Genomic DNA, 12,287 nt, shown 5'->3' on the forward strand with positions numbered 1-12,287 from the left:
TATTCTTTAAAAACAGAATTTCAAGAAAGTTGGGATAGGCTAAATGTTTAATTTTGTTTCACAATCAATAATTCTATGTGCAACACTTCCATTCATGTGAAGTTGTGCTATTAGAGTACCTATGTCAAGAATGTAGGTCAGGAGGTTAACTTCCATGTTAACTTCAGACTTTGATTTATTCAGAACCGTACTGGTTCTTTCCGTAATCGTTAATGTAAGGAAGTGATTTTATTGCTATTTTGTAACCCGTAGTAAAGAGTAAATGTAATGCTCTAGTGAAGACGAGACTTCATGAAGTAATTCTCTCACGAAACTATTAGTGATAGGACGTAATTTAGTTATTGAAATTTTTAGTTTAAAGATTATACGTGACTTTTTTTAGTAAAATATACGCCGGACTTGGAATGGCGACTAGTTACAACCGCTTTATGTGACCTAACAAAAACGATTCAAAATCTGCAATTGTATGTGTGCTGATTATGGCGTGTTTTGGAGAGTAGTGAATAACAGGCGAGTGTGTGTGTGTGTTGCATGTTCTTGCAACATCATCGGGCGAAACGTTCGAGAATGCAACAAAATTGATATATCGGATGAATCTTAAAAAGAAGTAAAACTAATTATGTCTTCGACCCGTGGGTTGCTTCGCATAGCACACGGTTGACAGCGCGCGTCAGAATTTCCGTAGCAAAAGCGTCGGCTGCACAGGAGTCCGCGTAGCTCCGCCTCAGAGGTTGCTGGCACCCCCACCCCTAACCCCTCCCCTTGGACGCGAGCGTCCGTGTGTGCTCAGAGCTAGCTGCGCAGCCGCCAGCGCCTCCTAGGTGCGTCCTGATTGAAACATCAATCAGGCTTGCAAACATTATCGGCCAATACCATCGTGTATTGGATTTATTGTCCAATAACGGGCGCCTCTTGTTGGCTCTTAGCGCGTGATTTATGTGTAATTATGTACATCAGCGGTGCGCGCCGCCGTTATTCGATTTTAATGCAACTGTGAAATAAAATTTTATTCATGTGTGCAAATGGCTGTTAACATATTTGCCAAGTTGTATATTAAAATTTTTGTCCGCGTGACTGATGGTAATCCTCTGAACCGGCGTGCCTTTGTTCGTTGCGCGTGTGCTCCCTCGCGCGTGCAACGCTTATGAAGCGTCAAAGCGAACTGCAGGTATTAGAGCACAAGTTCGTGGGCGGGGGAGTGAACTATGATAACACGTTCAAACAGGAGCCTGGGGAAAGGGTAATTCGGAAATTATGTAGCGTTGCATTCATCAAAAATTTAAAGAATTTTACGATTCAAATGTAAATTAAAAGCTTACGAGCTTCAGATTCACATTACATAAACATAGTGGAAAACGACGTTTCTTACAATTCCTAATGTTCGGACGCATTTCATAGTAAAATAAAATGTTATGAACTGTCAAGCATTGATAGATATTTTTTCACATCGAATTCTGAAGACTTTTTCGAAAAACGTTGCATGTGGACACTAACGAATTCAAAATTAATATTAAATATTCGAACAACATTCGTTGCGCACATGACACTGTTAACATTTGCTGACGCCATTTGAAATATGAAGTTTCTGACGGACAAAATTAATACAGGCAGTAAAGAGTGTGCTTTGAAAGTCCGATATGCTGGTGCAGTAATAAAAGCTTCTGCTTAGACAATGCAACCACCAAGTACTATTATCATATTTGTAAAAATCTTTTAGACCTAACTATCAGCAAATGCAGAAAAGCAGCACGCTTAGGTCTGCAGCTACATCTGTACTCTACATCTATGTCTATACTCTGTAAACCACCGTGATGTGCATGGCAAGAGGTACGTCCCACTGGACCAGTCGTTAAAGTTTTTCCCGTTTCATTCACGTATGGAGCGCAGGTAGAACAATTGTTTAAATGTCTCCGCGTGATTCATCCCATGTGTGCTGTAATTAATCTTGTCCATATGAAAGCTACGGGAGATATATGTATGGGATTGCGGTATATTCCTAGCGTCAATATTTAAACCCCGTTCTTGAAACTTTGTAATTAGACTTTGTCCGGAAAATTTGCGTCTGTCTTCAAGTATCTACGAGATCAGTTTCTTCAACATTCTCCCAACATTCTCCCAAGGGTTAAACAAAACTGTGACCTGATACAGTCTCTACTTTACCACCAAGAACTAGAGCCACAGTAACCCAACCATTACCATGTGCACTAGCATCAATATTAGTAAGTATAAAATTCAGTATTCATCCAGAAAACACTGAAGGACCATGAAGAATAACTTGCGCACCTGCTCCGCTCTTCGTAGTAATAGATAGATTACCAATAGCTTTATACACTGTACGTTGACAGGCCCCTGTTAGTCCTATTTGGTACTGGTCCCACACATTTGAGTAATTTCTAGGTTGGGCTCCACGAGTGATTTGTGAGCAGTTTGCTTTGCAGATTGATTGCATTTTCCCAGTATTCTACCTATAAACGAATGTCTGCCACCTGTTTTGTCTAAGGCTGAGCCTAAGTGATCATTCCATTTCATATACCCACGAAGTGTTGTACCCAGAGCATTTGTACCTAGAGCATTTGAATGAGTTGATCGATTCCAACTGTGTCTCATTGATATTATAGTCGTAGGATACTACGTTTCCTTTTCGTTTGCGAAGTGCACCATTTTACATTTCTATACATTTGAAGCTAGTTGCCAGTCTTTGCGCCACTTTGAAATCTTATCAATAACTAACTGAAACGTTTTGCAGCTTCTTTCAGGCAGTAATACACTACAGATAGATGCATCATTTGCGAAAATCCTGAGGTTGCTGTTAATATCATCTTGGAGGTAGTTAATCTACAAGATGAACAGCAAGTGGCCCTACACACTTCCCTGGGGCACATGCGGTGTTATTTCTACATCTGTCGACGACTCACCATCTAAGATAACTTGCTGGATCCTCCATACTAAAAGTCCTCAGTACCGTCACTAATTTCGCTTGATACCACGTACGACCGTATTTTTGATAATAAGCTTAGGCGTAGTACTGAGTCAAACGCTTTTCAGAAGTCGAGAAATTCTCCACAGGTCACCTTATTGTTCGTGGCTTTGAGACTTCTAGTACCAGTAGCTTTCTACCCGCACACACACACACACACACACACACACACACACACACACTCGCATTGTCCTCTTCTCATATTCCATTTGTGATTGATGCGTAAGAAGTATGAATATCGATAAACTACCGCGTGAGCTCTAATTTCTCAGATAATGTCGTCGTGGTCGCGAGACATTTCTTTGAGAAAGTAATATAATACCCGACTTATCTTCGGACGTACGTCCTCAGAATTAGAAACTAAATCTCTACCGGATACAGAAAACCCTTCCTTGAACCATTCTCGCGCTTTCTAAACGATTCCATGACGAAAAATGCTGGTCTCTGGAAGAGTTTTCCTATCGACTTATTGATCCAGCGTGGTATAGTTCCAGTATGATGAACACTACACAACAATCGTTCGAAGAAGACATTTACAATTCATAAGACTCTTCCAAATATCTCATTCTGACATGTACTTTTGCTACAGTTATTATGTTGTCAGTCTAATTCAGGTATCTCTGTAAAGTTGCTCCTGAGCAATTTACGGATATTAATATCAAAGGAACTCTTGGCCTACTTATGCACGACTAGTTACAGTTGCTCTGTTCAGTCACATTAACGTGAACTCCTGTTAAAACCATGAGTAACCACATTTTGCAGCGTGAACCGCTGCGAGACATGTAGGAAGAGAGTCAACAAGGTTCTGGAAGGTACCGACAATGATGTGGAGCAAAGCCAATTCCAGTGCCGTGACGAATACCGCCAGGTTTCTCGGTTGAGGATCCATGGCCTGAACAGCCTGACCGAGGCGGTCCCACAGATTCTCGATTGGATTTAAATCCAGGGAGTTTGGTAGCCAGGACCCTACGGTAAACTCATTCAGGCGCTGTTCGAACCATGCATGCACACTGCGAGATGCGACACGCTGCATTGTCCCGCTGTTAGATGCCATAGTGCACAGGAAAAGCAAAACTTTTAGAGGTTGACACGGTCCCAAGAATATATGCATACTTGTGTTGATCCACTGTGCATTTCAGACCACCCAGGCAATGCCACGAAAACATTCCCCAGACCGTAGCGCTCCCAGCTTCAGCCTGGAATCTTCCGTCGATTGTTGCAGGATGTTTCCTTCCCAACGTTTGACGTCCGAAGGAGTATAAAACATGATTCATCAGAAAAGGCCACCTGTCTCCCCTTAGTGGACGTCCAGTTTGTAATGGTTCTTTATTTACGTGACCATTACGGCACTCCAACCCCAGTTCTCGATACCAGTAATATCGTACTACTTTTCTGCGAAGTAACAGACATATTTTTGTGACAATATTCACATTTGGTTTTGTTAATGTGTAGGTACTCCGATGTATCGATATATTACAATGATATGGTTCTTGTGTGTATTCATTTCTGTGAGACTGTCATAATCTTTGACTTACTTGTAACCGTTTTGGCACGAATGTGCACAGGGCAGTCTTTGTTTCACTTTGCAAAAGTTAAGTTGTTGTTTCGGTTTGTAAAAGAACAGTCAAGTCTTGTGTTTGGTTAAAGTGGAAATTAAATATATGAAGATTGATACAAAACTGTTTTCTTGATGATGTGGCTATTAAGAAGAAGTATATGTGAATTTACAAGAAGTTTAATAAAAATGTGGATCGTGAACACTAAATCTAAAATTATTTCTACCATACCATTGTTCTGATCTGGGATTGTTTGATCATTAAGAATTTCCTGAAAAACGCATTTGTTAGGTCTTCAAATATTGCTAAAATACAGATCTGGACCTCCTAGCAGTCAAAGTGGAATCACCCTAGAATCAAGAAGATGAGCCATAACAACTTCGACGAAATCTACGTGGGAATCCATTCAAGATAAGTGCCAAAATTAATGACTATTTTACAGTGACTTCATTATTTCCATTCTGGCGATACCATCCACAGTCAATAACTTTGTTGTTGTCCGATAAAGCGAACATATGCTGCGTGAGCAACATTATTAATCTGATTTCTAACCCACTTTGTAAGTGGTGGTATTGTTAGAAGTTGCGGTATTGGCGCGCAATTTCCAGACTTCGTCGCCCATGAACAGCAGTCAGCATGGGTGCATGAAACATGCACCAGTTGTGGATCCGCACACGTTCGCTGAACGGTCTTTAAGGAGACAATGTTGGTAGCCTCTTGGTTCATCTAGGCGGTTATTTGCTCAACAGTTGCACGTCTAGTCGCCCGCACACATCGACGCAGCTGTCTTACATGCCTGTCATCTGTGGCCCATATTGCATCACAGCTGCCTCATCGCCGGTACTATAGCGCCATTTTGGCTGCATGGTATACTTTAAGCACTGCGGCATGCGAACAGTTTACAAACTTAGCTGTTTCGGAAATCCTTCCATCCTTGGCCCGAATGCCAGTTATCATGCCCTTTTGGAAGTCATATACATACATCAAAAAAAGTTTGGCATCACCCCGGTTCCCAGAACTCCTGAAGATAGACGTTGATTGTGGATATTGTATCACAGGCACAGTCCCTTTGACTGTTCAGAAATGCCACTAAACAACCATGCATGAGCAGCGCCTATTAGACGGAAGGGGTCCGACAGCCTATCGGTTCCGGACATACCACCAGGAAGGAGGTACACGGCTCGTGTTGTTTGTAGTTCTACAATGCCTAGACGGTCAATACCACGGTTCGATCGCGTCCGCATTGTTACTTTGTGCCAGGAAGGGCTCGTAACAAGGGAAGTGTCCAGGCAACGTCGGTTGTACAACTGGGCGAGTGCTAGGAAGTCTCTCTAGATCTGCCGTGTGGCGGCGCTCGGTCTGCAATCACTGATAGTGGCGACACGCGGGTCCGACGTATACTAACGGACCGCGGCCGATTTAAAGGCTACCACCTAACAAGTGTGGTGTCTGGCGGTGACACCACATTCCTCCCCCGCAAATCGGCGTACGGTTGTGGGATAAGGCTTCCGCCCGCCATGGGGAGGACCCCATTTGACGTATGCGACGAGGTGGGGAGCCTAACAACAGGCGAGACTGTGCCACCCGCATCCTGCCATTAGGACCGCGGGGAGCTAGGAAACGCCTGATAACCTGCTCCAGGGTGCACACCAACATGCGGTGTATGCGCCCGCAGAGAGACAGGAGGGGCCGAAGGGTCGACCTCCATCGGGGCGGGGCACCCGACGGGCGAAGACGACATGCGGTCCGGAGCGGGCAAGAGTTTCATGTCGGAGGACAACTTGTCACGGGAAGCGATAGGCGGCGCGTGGCCCAGAGAGGCGCCCGGCGGTTGCAGCGATGCGTCCACTGCAGGCGGCGCCGGCGGGAGAACAGGCGGCGGCGGCGGCGGCGGCGGCGGGCCAGTAGATGGGTCCCAAGGGCGCTGACCGGACGGCACCGTCGCTGAAAGCAGACGGGTGCGGCAGATCCCGTGCGACGACAGAAGCGCAACTGATTAAGATGCCGACGTACCTCACCAGAGGCCCCCAAAACCAGATACATAGCGCGGTCGAGGCAGCGTAGAATGCGCCCTGCGAGCCAACGCCGTGAACATCTATAGTGGCGGTAGTAGAAAACGTCGCCTGGGGCAAAAGCAGGTGTCTGCCGCTGCACAGGAACCTGATGCGGCGGATGTAGCAAAGACATCAAGGTTCGATGAGGGCGACCGTGGAGCAACTCAGCTGGCGAGCGACCATCTCAGGGCTGAGAGCGATACGAGGACAAAAAGAGCAATAACGCGTCCTCCCAAGAATGCGACTCTTTCAACTTCAACATCTGTGACTTGAAAGTCCTGACCAATCGTTCAGCGGCACCGTTTGACTGTGGCGAAAACGGCGCGGACGTCAGATGTTGAATACCATTGGCCTTGCAGAATGACTGAAATTCTGTGGACATGAATTGTGGGCCATTGTCGGAAACAATAGTCTGTGGAAGACCTTCAATGCAAAAGATAGCAGATAACGCTTGGATGGTGGCAGATGACGTCGTGGAAGACATCCGGACAACAAAAAGAAAATTACTGAATGAATCGACCACAACCAACCATCGAGCATTCCAGAATGGACCAGCAAAATCGACGTGTAAACGTTCCCAAGGGGAAGTGGCTTTTGGCCATGCAAAGAATTTCCGCGGTGGTGCAGACTGTTGTTCGGCACACACCATGCAAGAAGAGCACATATTCGTAATCGCGGCATCGATTCCGAACCAAGTACAGTGCTGACGAGCAAGCTGTTTCGTTGTCACTATACCACAATGTCCTTGGTGGAGAAGCCATAAGACAGAGGACTGTAACGAACGTGGGACCACGACCCTGGACTGATCGTTATCTGAACGCAACAGCAAAACACAACGTCGTACAAAAAGTCTCTCCTGGTGAGCAAAAAATCGGCAAACCAACGGATCCCCGATCCGTGACTTTGACAAGGGCCATTGCGTAGCAACAAAACGCAGAACGGTACCATGGATGGGGTCGGCAGCTGTAGCTGTAGCTACACGACGAAAATCAATCGGAAACGATTCGACCACGTCATCGGTTTTCAAATCAATGAACATGCAAGCAAGTTCGGAGGAATCGAATGCTCTATCCTCAGCAACAGGCAAACGGGACAATGCATCGGCGTTTCCGTGCTTAGCAGTGGACCGATACAAGATATCGTAGCGGTACTGCGAGAGGAAAATAGCCCAGCGAATGAATTTCTACGCTGTACGTGGAGGTACAGGCTTGGTCGGATGAAAAAGCGATGTCGAAGGTTTGTGGTCTGTGATGGTGGTAAAGTGACGATCATACAAGAAATCATGAAACTTTGTAACACCAAATACGAGAGCCAATGCTTCTTTCTCGATCTGTGAATAATTTCTTTGCGCAGACGAGAGCAATTTGGACGCAAAGGCAATGGGGCGATCGTGCGATCCATCTTTGTGCGCAAGCACAGCACCGATCCCGAAATCCGATGCATCCACCATCTACAAAAGGGGCTTTTGGGGATCGAATGGCGTAAGGCAAGTATTGGAAAGCAACGCCGATTTCAACTGGCGAAAGGCGCGTTTACATTCCGTCGTCCGGACGATTAGAACACGTTTACGGCGTATGCGATGAAGCGGAGCTGAAATGGAAGAGGCATGCGGCACATAGCTGTGATAATAGTTAATTTTGCCCAGCACACTCTGTAGCTGCTTCAAATTCTGCGGCGAAGGCAAGTCTTGTATGGCACGGAGGTGCTCTGGACTGGGATGTATGCCTTGGGCATTAAGTACATGTCCCAGATAGGATAAGTCACGAGCAAAAAACACACATTTGTCCTTCCGCAAGCGAAGACCATTTTGTCGCAAGACCTGAAATAATGTTCTGAGATTGGCTAAATGTTCTTCTTCCGTCTTTCTGGAGATCACAATATCGCCCAGATAGTTTGCTGCAGTAGGGACCGACGCACAAACAGTTTGTAGATATTGCTGGAACAATGCAGGGGGGATGCACACCCGAATGGCAGTCGTTTGAATCGATACAAACCAAGATGCGTGTTAACCACCAAAACGCGCTGGGATTCTTTGTCCACCGGCATTTGCAAGTACGCATCTGCTGGGTCCAACTTCGAAAAATATTTACCCGGGCACAGTTTGTCAAAAACATCTTCCGGGTGGGGTAAAGGAAAAGTTGCAGTCACTAGTTGTGGATACACTGTTGCCTTGAAGTCCACACAAAGTCTCAATTTTCCGGAAGGTTTTGGCAAAATTACTAAGGGTGATGCACAGAGAGAAGCCTGCACACGTTCAATTACACCTTGTGATTCCAAATCGTGTAATGTTTTTGCGACCTCATCACGCAATGCGTGGGGAACATTGCGCGCTCTGAAAAATTTTGGTTACGCGTTTACTTTCAGTTCCAAATGTGCTTTATAGTTCTTAGCGCAACCGAGGCCCGGTGCAAAAATGTCTGAAAATTCGGCACATAGACGAGAAACACTGTTGGGAGGCACAGTATGGTTCTCTGATAGGACCTGATTGACTATAGACAAGTTAAACAACTGAAATAAATCGAAACTAAACAAGTTCACCGCAGAAGAAGAACGAAGGACGTAAAATGACACAAGTTTTGTTTGTCCCTTATATGTTGCAAGAAGGCTGCACTGTCCTAACACAGGGATCTCTTGACCTGAATAACTAGTTAACTTAACAGTTGCGGCACGCAACGGAGGTGTGCCCAGCAGTTCGTAAGTGTCTTGATTGATCAGTGAAACTGCAGCCCCAGTATCGAGCTGGAATGGTATCACTTTGCCGTTAATGTCCAAGTCCACAAAAAGTTTATTGCCCTGCTGACGACAAGAGCGACTGTCTCGTGCAACGTGAACTGATACTGGTACAAAATCACTTGCGACTTGACGGGAGTTCCGGCGATGTCGACGCTCACTGTTTTTGGGACGAACATAGTCACTGTTAGAGAGTGTGGCACTGGGCGGAGTGTAATGAACTATATGAATTTCCATGGGCGACATTTCGTGAGCCTGAGTATCCTTGGTTTGATTCCGATTCCGGTGCGAAGCAAAGGGCCTGGAATGACTTTGAGTTTCCGATCTGAGCTTTTTCTGGCAAACACTTTGAACATGTCCTTTTTTATTACAGTAAAAGCAAATAGCGTGGCGTGACGGGCAATTCTCACGCAAATGTCTAGTAGCACACTGCGGGCATGATTTTAACACTGCATTTGCTTGCCGGCGTGGTACATGTGGCTGAGAGCCTGGCGGAAGCGGCGCGGCCGGTCGCGAGGGCTGTTTACTGTTCCGTGCAGCTCGCCCGGCGGGCAGGTTAACCTGACATATGGGTGGCGATGTTTCAAATGAGTCCTGAGCAAAGTCAAGTGTGTCCTGCCGATCCATTATGTCCATCACTTGTTGAAGGGAGGGATTGACCAGTTTCGAAATCTGTTCCCTTACACGAACATCAGAAACGTTCTGTGCAATTGCATCACGTACCATAGTATCTGAATAAGGGAGTCCACATTGACACTCAAAAGCACAATCCCTAGTAAGGCCTTGCAAAGTTGCAACCCACTCCCGATTAGTCTGACCTGCTGTACGTTTTGTACGAAAGAAGGTATACCGTTTGGCAACTAAATTGACTGATTCTTTGAAATATGCATCTAATGCACACCAAATTTCGTCGTAGGACAGAGTTGCTACATCGCGTCGGGGAAATAATTGGACTATCACATGGTACGTTTGTACGCTGACCGAAGACAACAAAAATGGCTGCCGCTCGTTACCTTGAATTCTGTAGGCAGCGAGATGGAATCCAAATTGGCGTGACCACTCTGTCCAGCTTTCCAGTGCAGCATCAAAAGGACGAAAAGTTGGTGCAACTGTGTGTTGTGGCTGCGTTAGCGGTGGAGCGGCGGCTGGCGCATCGTTTTGCATCACTCATTGACCCTGGACGAGCTGTCCAAGGGCATCCAGTAAGGCCTGCGTCTCCTGATTCTGTAAGCGATGAAATTCGGACAGTACATCTGGAGATGGTGGCGAAGCCATTACACAAGTAAATCAGGGCAGTATAATTAAGAACGCGGTATTGCGTCGTCGCCAATGTTGTGGTTGGCAGGAGAGCCAACACCGTGTTACTAGAGGAAGCCGAAAGGCACGCGTTTTAGCTCACGCAGGCTGTCGTGAGGTCTGGAACAGGTCAAGGAATTTAGACTAGCAAAAAAGGACGGAGCTGTGGAATACTTAACTTTAATCCATAAATCGTGAACATCGCTCTTGATGGTACATGTTTTACAGCATCAATAGTAACTGGTAATGGCGCCTTGCTAGGTCGTAGCAAATGACGTAGCTGAAGGCTATGCTAACTATCGTCTCGGCAAATGAGAGCGTATTTTGTCAGTGAACCATCGCTAGCAAAGTCGGTTGTACAACTGGGCGAGTGCTAGGAAGTCTCTCTAGATCTGCCGTGTGGCGGCGCTCGGTCTGCAATCACTGATAGTGGCGACACGCGGGTCCGACGTATACTAACGGACCGCGGCCGATTTAAAGACTACCACCTAGCAAGTGTGGTGTCTGGCGGTGACACCACAGTGGTAGAACATGCAATGTGTGGTTTTCATAAGCAATAAAAAGGGCGGTAATGATGTTTATTTTTATCTGTATTCCATTGTTCTGTACAGGTTCCGGAACTCTCGGAACCGAGGTGATGCAAAACTTTTTTTTAAGGGTGTAAATCGCTCAGTTTTCGCATTACTACAACGACTGTACTGATTTCCGCGTCCTCCTGACACGCTTTTTATATTCTGCATCTGCCGTCAGTGAGTAGGTAATGCTCGTTGACGTAGAACATAGGTGGTGGCCATATTAATACATGTGGACCGTGTATTTACTGGCTTCTGGTAATTCTTGAATCAGTCGTCTATCCTCCACAGTTCTTCCTGCATTTGATTTCAGTCTTTTGGCGTTGCTTTCCTCCTATAGATGAGAGTATCGTCTACGAACAGTCTCATGGAGCTTCTGGCAATATCCACTGGTTCGTTTATATATAAACTGTAACGGCCCTTTACCACCCACTGCAGTAATCCCGAATCCAGAGAGCCAAGCTTCACAACATCTCCGCTTATAGAATCTAACAACACTTTTCTTATGAAGATGAAGATCCTTATGCGCCTTACCGTCCCATGAAAGACAGAAGGAAGATGTGAACACTATCGGAGAGTAGTGTTTTGGTCGCAGAATGTCTTGCAGTGCCTTGACGTCTCTGTTCCCGCCAATTTGATTACAACAAGAAAAAATCGCAAATAATACGATGTAATTTCGTCAGCTCGAATCACAGTTGGGTGGAATCCTGATAGAGAGCCACAATTTCGAGACTTTATTTGACGGTTATTTTGTAGACAATGTATAGTGTACTTGTTGTTGACGGGATACGACTGTTCAGAAATCCTAACCCAGCAGACGACGACGAGTGATTAATCCGTTGTTTTGAAAGGAAGATAAGAATATAACGTTCCGTCGATGATGAGATCATTAGGGACAGAGAAAAAGTTCGGATAGGTACTTGGTAGGGAAGAAAACCGGTGGTGTCCTATGTACCGGAACCATCATTTTATCGACTTAGAGAAATCTGAGAAAATGTAGGTCACCTGACGAGGTGACTCTGATGAGACCTTGGGCTGCATTGTGTTTCTGTTGAAAGAATGTGGAGTGTAGACACTGGAGGAAACCCGGGTGCTGACGTAT

This window comes from Schistocerca cancellata, chromosome 6, assembly GCF_023864275.1.
Source record: "Schistocerca cancellata isolate TAMUIC-IGC-003103 chromosome 6, iqSchCanc2.1, whole genome shotgun sequence".
NCBI classification, from domain to species: Eukaryota; Metazoa; Arthropoda; class Insecta; order Orthoptera; family Acrididae; genus Schistocerca; species Schistocerca cancellata.